The sequence below is a fragment of the Macrobrachium nipponense genome, chromosome 44, assembly GCF_015104395.2.
Source record: "Macrobrachium nipponense isolate FS-2020 chromosome 44, ASM1510439v2, whole genome shotgun sequence".
Classification (NCBI taxonomy): Eukaryota; Metazoa; Arthropoda; class Malacostraca; order Decapoda; family Palaemonidae; genus Macrobrachium; species Macrobrachium nipponense.
The window spans coordinates 35,117,585-35,127,584 of NC_087221.1; the positions used below are offsets into that span (position 1 = coordinate 35,117,585).

The window sequence follows — 10,000 nt, forward strand, 5'->3', positions numbered from 1 at the left end:
ATATAGCAGTGAAGAGGCAAAACAGCTCAATACATTGGGTTGCTTTATTGTTGCCAACGTTTGAAGATTATGGTCTCATTTTCAAGGCTATAAAAAAAAAGAAATACATAATTACAAACTTGTCCAGCAAGATTAATATAAATTGTTACATACAAATAAGCACGAGAGAAAAAATATATAAAATCAAAATAAAAAGTAAAATAACTAAAAAAACACAATGTATTAAACACTAAGTAAAAATTTTATATATATTTTTTTTCTCGTGCTTATTTGTATGTAACAATTTATATTAATCTTGCTGGACAAGTTTGTAATTTATGTATTTTTGTTTTTTATAGCCTTGAAAATGAGACCATAGTCTTGAAACGTTGGCAACAATAAAGCAACCCAATGTATTGAGCTGTTTTGCCTCTTCACCTGCTATATATATATATATATATATATATATATATATATATATATATATATATATATGACTGGTAAAAATGTTCTGTAACAACAGAGTTCCATCTATATATATATATATATATATATATATATATATATATATATATATATATACATACAGAGCCTCAGTGGCGTGGTCGGTTTGGTTTTGGCCTGCCACCTCGGTGGCCGCGAGTTCAATTCTCGGGCATTCCATTGAGGGGTCAGAGATGTGTATTCCTGGTGACTGAAGTTCACTCTCGACGTGGTTCGGAGGTTACGTAAATCCGTTAGTCCCGTTGCTGAATAACCGCTGGTTCCATGCAACGTAAAAACACCATACTAACAAAACAAACACAACAAATATATGTATATACATACAGGTATATGTACTATATGTTGACATATATGTGTGTGTCACTCTTAATATGCTCCAGCTTAAACACCAACGTACTTCTTCTCTATCTTGGACAAATAAGTTGATTAACACACGTCGTAGCAACTAGAATAACACCGATAATAATCATTACACGTTGCCATGGAATACGGCATTTAGAATCCCTAAATACATACGTATACAGCCTAGTACAGACAGTGACAAATTTGCTACCATCTGGTTACATAAAATCTCCAAAGAAATACGTAAGTTTGCTCTCTCTCTCTCTCTCTCTCTCTCTCTCTCTCTCTCTCTCTGGTTACATAATATCACCAAAGAAATACGAAGTTCTCTCTCTCTCTCTCTCTCTCTCTCTCTCTCTCTCTTTCTCTCTGGTTACATAATATCACTAAAGAAATACGAAGTTCTCTCTCTCTCTCTCTCTCTCTCTCTCTCTCTCTCTCTCTCTCTCTCTCTCTCGATCAATGCGTTCGATACTCCTTTCAACAGTCTTTGCAACTTAGGGAGGACGCCCTTTTGTAATCATATTTTCTTTTTATTAATACTTCAGCAACACTGGAGGTAGTTAACCATTTCGTCAGAGAGAGAGAGAGAGAGAGAGAGGCGTCAGAAAACTGAATCTATTAGACAATGAGCCGCGGCACATACGACATTATTCCGAGACCACTGAAAAATAGATCTATTTTCAGTGGCCTTCATTATACGATGTGCAGAAAACTTGATTACGCCGAAGAAACTTCTTCGGCGTATTTTTTACTTGTTTGTTTGTACTCAGAATTTCTCTGTTTCGCCGAGATTCGCCTTGACTGGAAGCAAGCGCCGTCAGTCACTGCGTTGCATGCAAGACTTTTTGTCCTGCTTTCACCCCAACGCATTCCGACGGCTGAAATTACCGTCGGTAATTTCCAAGTTTAATATGTTGAGTTTGTGTTTGATCTACTTGCCAGGGGGGTGGGGGGGGAGTGGTTTGTTGGGGGGGAGGCCGCCGTCGGGCTGTTTAGACTACGGCGTTTCATTCCCTTCAGGAGTTATAACGTTCTTGCCTTTCATGTCACGCGATGACCTCTGTTTATTTATTTATTTTTTTTTTTTTAGAATTTTTCAAGTACATAGTCTTATTCCGGTAGCTTACCTTGACGTCAGTTTCGAGGGTGGGTCGATAAATGAATTGATGGTTCATATCTATTCATAAGAATGTAACTAACTGTGATAATAACTAGCTTTTAGCTTTTGTTAAGGAATATAGACCTATACGCCGATTGCTACAGTTGTGGGGATATCGTGTGCTGTAGAAATTATATACCATTTTTCGGAAAATTAAAGCATTTGTCCTCCTCCTCCTCCTCCTCCTCCTCCTCCTCCTCCTTTTACTACCACTAATAGATAATGATAATAATAATAATAATAATAATACTAAAAGGAATCTGGAAAAACTAGAGGCTGAAGTACCTCCAGGACTCATGTGATCCTAGAAACGGCGCACATACTAAGAAAAGTGATGGACTCCTAAGGAGGCAGGATGCAACCCGGAACCCCACACTATAAATATACCACACAGTCGAATTGGAGAACTGTGATAGACAAAAAAGAAAAGAAAATAATAATAATAATAATAATAGTGCAATCTTTATTGTTATTGGTTATTGTACAGTGGGCTCCTACCAAACAGAACAAAGCAACTGACAACTGCAGATTATTTTACAACTTTCTGCAACTTGTCCTCAGTACCATTACAGAATAAAGCATGAATGCTTGTATATAGAAGCAAGAGGATATTCATGTGAACAATCTCTCTCTCTCTCTCTCTCTCTCTCTCTCTCTCTCTCTCTCTCTCTCTCTCTCTCCTAGTAGATACTTGACCGCAAAAATTATTTCCTTGGTCCACCGGGAACAAATACCATCTTTTATTATATGACACAACTAATCGTACGGGGCGTATATCAACCGCTCGCCCATTACTCTTGTAGTGGTTGATATATAGACCTCCACTCAATAAAAACCCGTCCAATTACGATTTGACAGTAACTTATGTTAGCGATTGGAACCGTGTGTCGTGCTCAAGTATGTTTGTACCTTGGACGTCTTTATATATACCTTGTATTCCCGTTGCTAGCTGTCTGCATCGATCTCATAAATAAGAGGGAATAAATAAAAGGAAATTATTATCTGCAGTGTAGGCTTCTCTAGGTGATCAAAACAACACTGATGCGTTACGGCAGTGAGATCAAATTGTTGCGACTGCTGTTGTTGGTTTTGCCCGTATCTTCGCAATTATCATTATTTGGGGGAAAAAATCTCTATCACGAGAATTTATATCATGTTCTAAGGGGTCCACAATAATAAGAATGTTAAAAGTTCTTGTATGATTTATAAACAATTAATAAAAGCTTTCGAACCCTTCCCTGGGTTCATCTTCAGTAAAAAAAAAAAATAAGATGAACCCAGGGAAGGGTTCGAAAGTTTTTATTAAGTGTTTATAAATTACACACGAACTTTTAACATTCTTATTATTGTGGACCCCTTAGAACACTATTATTATTATTATTATTATTATTATTATTATTATTTTATTATTATTATTATTATTATTATTATTATTTTGCGCCTTTTCAACTTGGCATATAAGATTCTTCGTTTCAGAAGGTAAATTATAAAGCAGCTGCTCGAAATTCATTATATATATGCCAAGTTGAGAAGACGCTATATGATCTCAAAGGCTTGCAGAATGCCAATCTTTTCAACGATATTCTTCTTCTTCTTCTTCTTCTTCTTCTTCTTCGTCTTCTTCTTCTTCTTCTTCAGCCTCTAGTTTTTCTAGATTCCTTTTCAGGGATATTGGGATCGTGCCTAGTGCTCCTATGATTATGGGTACGATTTCCACTGGCATATCCCATATCCTTCTTATTTCTATTTTCAGATCTTGATACTTATCCATTTTTTCCCTCTCTTTCTCTTCAACTCTGGTGTCCCATGGTATTGCGACATCAATGAGTGATACTTTCTTCTGTTCTGATACCATAGTCCCAGAGGATCTTTGCCTGATCGTTTTCTATCACTCCCTCAGGTTGGTGCTCGTACCACTTATTACTGCAAGGTAGCTGATGTTTCTTGCACAGGCTCCAGTGGAGGGCTTTTGCCACTGAATCATGCCTCTTTTTGTACTGGTTCTGTGCAAGTGCCGGGCATTCGCTTGCTATGTGGTTTATGGTTTCATTTTTCGTATTGCACTTCCTACATATGGGAGAGATGTTATTTCCGTCTATCGTTCTTTGAACATATCTGGTTCTTAAGGCCTGATCTTGTGCTGCTATCATCATTCCTTCAGTTTCCTTCTTTAGCTCTCCCCTCTGTAGCCATTGCCTTGTGTCTTCGCTGGCTAGTTCTTTAGTCTGTCTCATGTATTGTCCGTGCATTGGTTTGTTGTGCCAGTCCTCTGTTCTGTTTGTCATTCTCCTGTCTTTGTATATTTCTGGGTGTTCGTCTACTTTTATTAGTCCTTCTTCCCATGCACTCTTTAGCCACTCGTCTTCACTGGTTTTCAGATATTGCCCCAGTGCTCTGTTCTCGATGTAGACGCAGACCTCTATATTTAGTAGTCCTCTCCCTCCTTCCTTTCGTGTTATGTATAGTCTGTCCGTATTTGCTCTTGGGTGTAGTGCTTTGTGTATTGTCATATGTTTCCTGGTTTTCTGATCTATGCTGCGGAGTTCTGCCTTCGTCCATTCCACTATTCCTGCGCTGTATCTGATTACTGGCACTGCCCATGTGTTTATGGCTTTTATCATATTTCCGGCGTTGAGTTTTGACTTGAGTATCGCCTTGAGTCTCTGCATATATTCTTTCCTGATCGTGTCCTTCATCTCTTGGTGTTTTATATCCCCTCCTTCCATTATTCCCAGGTATTTGTATCCAGTCTCATCTATGTGTTTGATGTTGCTCCCATCTGGTAGCTTTATCCCTTCAGTTCTCATTACTTTGCCTTTTTGTATGTTGACATAGGCGCATTTTTCTATTCCAAACTCCATCCTGATGTCCCCAGATACAATCCTTACAGTCTGGATTAGGGTATCTATTTCCTTGATGCTCTTACCATACAGCTTGATGTCGTCCATGAACATCAGATGGTTGATTCTGTTGCCTCTTTTCTTGAGTTGGTACCCAGCATCCATCTTCTGTAGTATTTTTGTCCTGGGAATCATGGCTACTACGAAGAGTAGTGGGGACAGTGAGTCGCCCTGGAAGATCCCTCTCCTGATATTGACCTCTGCTAGTCTTATTCCAGAGCTTGTAAGTATTGTATTCCAATTGCGCATTGTATTTTTGAGGAAGCTGATGGTGTTTTATTATTATTATTATTATTATTATTATTATTATTATTATTATTATTATTATTATTATTATTATTATTATTATTATTATTATTATTATTATTCTAAATGATCTGCGAAAAACAAAAGTAATTTGTCAGGGGGATAAATTCGACTGGCTTCCATAGGGTTACCCTGCCTAATTTTTAAAAATTTCTATGGAGTTATGTCGACTTGGAATTCTTTACATTGTTGTTGTACCATCGAGTATTTATTTTTTTATATAAAGGTGATGATACCACCAGGACCGGCGAGTCTGCCAAAAATAATTCCTGTCGCACTGTTAAAAAGGTTTATAGAGATATGATGCAAAATGACACCTTCTGGAATTGCCATCTAGTCTCGTTTCTTGACCTCAGGCGATAAGATTTAGGTTACCCCAAGACCTGGCGGGCATTTTTTGTTCTAAATTTCCTCGGTCACGCCTTAACCTGTTCACTGAACTCTTCAGTGAAGTGAGGCAGTAATTATTTACTCCTGACCTTCATTGTGCGATTGCTGAGCTGAACACCATTTTCTTCAAGGTGAAGAATGTTGTGCGATGTAGTCATTGCCACCTCGGTGGGCGCGAGTTCGATTCTCGAGCTTTCCATGGAGGAGTGAGAGATGTGTATTTCTGGTGATAGAAGTTCACTCTCGACGTGATTCATTAGTCACGTAAAGCCGTTGTTCCCGTTGAATAACTACTGGTTCCATGCAACGTAAAATCACCATACAAACAAACAAACGAAATGATGTAGTCATTATTTATTCAGAAAATCTATACGTTGAGTGTAAAAAAAAACTTGTGCTTCAAACATAGAACTGACGTCAGCGAATTAATTAACAGCGAATGTTAGAAATTTGCAGGTTGAGAGAGAGAGAGAGAGAGAGAGAGAGAGAGAGAGAGAGAGAGAGAAATGGAACACGATCAGACATTATTGACGGGACGGCGATATGACTGTCAATCTTAGTGAGTAAAAGTGGCGAAAGTGCGGCGGTTACTTGAGGAAATAGCACCGTAGTGGGGTAGTGCCATCAGTGCACCTCGCGCTGTGCACAGTAGGCATTACTTGAAGTTCTTCGCGGCGTCCTTTCGGCCCTGAGCTGCAACCCCTTTCATTCCTTTTACTGTAGCTCCGTTCGTATTATCTTTCTTCCATTTTACTTTCCACTTTCTTCTGATAATTGTTACATAGTGCAACTGCTTTGAGGTATTCCTCTCTTTGCTTCTTTAAAACCTTCGTTACTCCCATTTCCCCTCTCAGCGCTGAATGACCTCATGGGTCCCAGCGCTTGACCTCTGGCCGAAGTTTTATGTTCCAGTTCTAACTTGATGAAACGGGGAATCAAAAAAGGATAAGGGTGGTGATGGAAGAATTGCCAAAATAAGTATGTTTTATATATAAGTGAAATTTTGTTTCCTGAATGGATATAGAAAAAGGGTCAGGAGCCAGTGAAGTTGGCTTCAAATTTGCAGTGTACAGTATAAACCAGGCAGAAGGATTAAGGAATAAAGGACATGAAATAATGGATGGAAGCTAGAACTGAAGAGATGCAACACATCCCACTGTGGGAACTTCTTTACGTATAAGATATGTGACACGGAATAAACTGACACCTGAAGTTGTAAACAGCAACAGTGTGGAAGAGTTTAAAAGAAAGCTAGACAGAATCATTAGGACACTGTGAATGCACAGTAAAACCTGCTCCTATAGATAAGTGAGCACACTATGTCTCCTCGGATGGACTAACAAGTCTTTGAGATATCCTAATCCTTGTAATTCCTTGTAACTTCTCAGTCAACATACATGTTAACGGTAATAAAGGTAGTGAAGAAAGTAGAAAAATACAAATAAAAGCCTCAATAGCTGAGCATGGTTCGTCAGAAGCGATTAGACCGATGCGTTTTAAGTGTTTATTGCAAATTTATAATTATTTTCTTTTTTTTAAGTAAAATATCTTCTTTCTGCTTCGTTGACATTTCTTGTAAGGATAGCAAATTCTAATCAGGGTCGGTTTCATTATTTCTATTTCATTAAAACTAAATTTGCTTTGAAGTGTTATGCTAAAATATGACAGAAAGCCTAACCAAATACTCATGACAATTATAAAATCAACTTAAGCATACTGTTCATAACCGCTCTACGCTAACAACGTTGTCCTTGTATCACTAATTCACACATACTTGCCGTAACACCAAGGGAGATTAAACTGCACACAGTAACTCCACAGACACGCAAACCACGCCCCCTTCCTCCGGAGAAATTCACGAGGTCCCACCTCTTCGTGAACAGCCAGCAAAAGGACGTTGATATCGTAAACCGACCCAGGCAATAAAACCACCCAAAAGGCCCCATTAAACAGCGGCTGCATAGCGGTTGTAGAATCGATAATTTCTCCTCCTCAGTCTCCCGGAGAGTAACGACGTTCGAGTGGCTTTGTTTACACCCGTGTGGGTGGGGAAGCGTTCCCTGCGAACGAGTCTCCACTAGACCAAGGGGTAAACGCTCGCCAGGCCGTGGGATAGCGTGCGACTTCTCGGTGACATGCGAAGTATACAGTCACGCTGACTTTTTTTTTTTTTTTTTGACTGTGTTCTTTGTAATAAGCAAAACAGCTTTTTACGGTCTTGGCTTTTCTTTGTTTTACCTCTTTCTATTAAATCTCCAGATAAAGACCTATATTCTTTGGAAGTTTGAACATCAAGTCATTGGCCCTTGTGGTGGGCTTGTTCCATATGAATAGGGTTCATCTTCTAAATAATAATTATTATGTGGACAGAGAGAGAGAGAGAGAGTTTTAGGAAAAGTTGATAAATAAATATGAAGGAAAATGTTGCACATTAGAAATCAGCTGTAAATGTAAAAAGCAAGTACTCAAAAACTGTAATAATTGATCATTTTCGCAGAGTATTGGCCCAAAGGAAATTCATTTACAAGAAGAGTCATTATTTATTAAGCTATAACAGGCCCTCTGTAATCATGGACGCTTGCTCTTTTCAGTTGGCCATGAGAATCTTAATTAATGAACAATTATGGGTAATTAACCCCGTTGGGGGCAATATCACCGTCAGCGAGCGGTAATGAGTGTCTAATGAGATTAGGTTTAAGAAAGACAATTATGAAGTAATTCAATTACTGGCATTTTTTTAAAAGGAAATTTTTGCGTTCTAAAACGGAAAGGTCACCATGAAAAAAAAAATAAGTTCTGCATTATTGTGTAAATAATACTTTAAAATTGTACTTGCTAGAAAGTTTGTCGCTATTTTAGCATTACTTTTTAAATAATGATGTCAAAATGGTACTGATTTTGAAAAATTAGGTGAAAGCCAAAATGAAATGGGTGGTATACCATTAATAGAGGGAAATTTTTTCAACTGCCGAAGCAAATCAAGTATCTCCAGTCGCGTTTCTATTTTCACTTTTAGAATAATCACAAAGAATAAATTGTCTCGATTGACGGTAATCTTCTAACCAGGTGCGGTAGAACCGAACTCGCGTATAAAAACCATTTGAGAGCAATTATTCATTGGTTTTTATGGTCAGAGTTGGTGGTGGGGGAGGGGGTGGAATAAAGGTGGAGTGCTATAATGATAGGTGGCACTTTGAAAGCTTCCAGTCATGTCATGGTTTATTATTTTGTTAGTTTTAGAAGCTATGGATTTGCAGTGATCGAAGTCCAAGCTCATAGATTCCATTTAAAAAGATGAGTAATTTAAGGGCAAATCCTTGAGATTTTACAAGAATAAACATTTATAAGAGTACAGAGGATATGAATCACTGATGAATGGGAATGGAGTTGGAACGAGAGAGCATTCCGAAAAGAGTTCACAGTTCCTCAAGACTGAGGAGAGAAATTCCCTCTTGTACATGGACAGACATCACATCCGGAACCATCTCACGGATTGGTAGCTTGTTCAGGCTTGATCTTCTATTAAAATCTCATTGACACTGTGATCCTTGGTTTTCTGTGTGTGATCTTAAGTGCGAACATAGACCAGGCAGATATAGACCAGTGAGCAAAGTTAAATCTGGTTTCATAAGTACCAGTTACTGTCAAGAAATTGATTATTTTCAGGTGGAAATTATTTAATTTTATAAACAAATGATAGATTTATGAGAATGAACCCTATCAATGTCAAGATTTTTGGTTGTTTTCTGATGGAAGGGATTTTATTTTTTTTTTAAAACCTACGAGAGATTTTTGGGAATTTAGTGAGCTAACCGCACCCGTTTTTTTTTGTTTTTTTGAATGAAGGGTCCTCATTTGCTAGAGATTACAAGGTCCCATTGGTCAGGATATAAACACCCGTGCTATTTTTGGAGCACCTCCTCTCGCCTCTCATTCAGATCCTTTACAATTTATAGCTCATTATAGATTTTTTTAAATGCCCTGTTCATTCTCTGCCTTGTTGCATGGCTGTTTTGATAAGCAACAAGACCTTTCGATAGATCGGATAAGATTTTTTTTTTTTTTTTTTTTTTTTGCAGTGAGAAGAAGCCCAAAATAACCTCTGCGTAATCTTGTTTCTCTCGTCGAGTAGGTAACTGGAATCCGGACGTTGCGTGACCGTTCTCTATAAGCTGAATCGGAAGTAATTAATTTTGTTCTTTAAAATATTCAATAACCCTCATATTCCCCTCGTCTCCTCCTCCCCCTCCTCCTCCCCCTCCTCCTCCCCTCCTCCTCCCCTCCTCCTCCTCCCCATCCCCTCCTCCTCCTCCTCCTCCTCCTCCACCTCATCACTTAGGCTTATTTAGGTTGTTGTATCAATCACGCGAGTGAAGACGTTGTTACACTTCGGATAATTTATTTTGCATACCAAACG

At 38.4% G+C, this 10,000-nt stretch overlaps 1 protein-coding gene across 6 annotated transcripts in view; it reads left to right on the forward strand.

The window, feature by feature from the left end:
* LOC135204174 (cyclin-dependent kinase-like 4) overlaps nucleotides 1-10,000 on the forward strand; it is a 176,463-nt gene that overhangs the window by 19,749 nt on the left and 146,714 nt on the right. The window lies entirely within an intron of this gene.